Source organism: Cariama cristata, unplaced genomic scaffold, assembly GCF_000690535.1.
Source record: "Cariama cristata isolate BGI_N322 unplaced genomic scaffold, ASM69053v1 scaffold40534, whole genome shotgun sequence".
Taxonomy (NCBI): Eukaryota; Metazoa; Chordata; class Aves; order Cariamiformes; family Cariamidae; genus Cariama; species Cariama cristata.
In genome coordinates this window covers 16,943-18,105 of record NW_009614280.1, presented here as the reverse complement: position 1 = coordinate 18,105, position 1,163 = coordinate 16,943, and positions in this window count along the sequence as shown.

The following is a 1,163-nucleotide window of genomic DNA, read 5'->3' as shown; positions in this document are numbered from 1 at the left end:
CGCAGCCACTGCAGCCTGAAGGTGCAATAACCCCTCAGGTTAGTTATGCTGTTAGATCCTCGAGGGTATTTTTTTATCCAGTCCCTAAATCTATGTCTCACAGTGGATCACAGAGGTCACAGAGGGCCATTAGGAAATTAGTTCACAAATCCGTATGCAACCTGCTTTCCACAACTGAAATAATTGCCTCAGTTTTCTTCCTTTCTGGACCGCAGTCTCCATGACAGTTTTTTTTAGTGAGCACAAAGGCACTCTCAGGAAATTCCCTAGTCTCTCACTTGCAAGATACTCACTATAAATATCTGCAAAATGCCTTCTTCAAAGTTCCACCTATGCCCTGACAGTTAAAACCACCTAAAAATTCTTTGACTCCCAGAGACTACAGCAATCACTCCAAATAAGTCCGTTTGACATTTCGCCTGTACTCGTCTTTCTCCTGGTGTCAGTATTGTCTTTCTCACATACTTCATACAAGCTTTCAAAGGTTTTTTTGCTCTGCACTTAGAACAATGCAGTAAACAGCCCACATTCGGAGCTCCTAATGATGACAGTGACACAAATAATGATAACAATAACAGCAACAAGAGTAATAAAAAAAAGACAGCAAACTTGATTTAACTCATGACCACGGAGCTCTGCACAACAAAAAGAGATCTGACATTGCTTTTTTGCCAGCCTGCACTAATTGTTATGGAGTTTAGTCTCCACTCAACACATTTAGCAAGTAACGGCTGTGAAACATATGGATGCAAGGAGAGACATATTCATCGTGTCCAGGAGGCAAGAAGCAGGCCTGGGTATCATGCAAGTCCCTACAGAGTGTAATGTAAGTGACATGACCCATAATGTAAGCGATATGACCCATAGGCTTTGGATGAGCTTCACAGAAGGGCACTAAAGCCACAACACATATTCTAAGGCTAGCAACTCAGTTAAATACCAATAAATGCTTACATAAATATTCATAATACATTTCTTTAATGCCCCTCTTTATGCTTTGAACATGGCCATTTCCATACTTCAGATAGAAAAGAGTTTTCCTGTGAAGATGAAAATGCAATGCAATGCTTTTGATTTTTTCTACATTTTGCCCAAATAATTATACCCTTACAAAACTTCAGCCCTACATGGTGATAATTATAGAAATCTTGATATGACTGAAA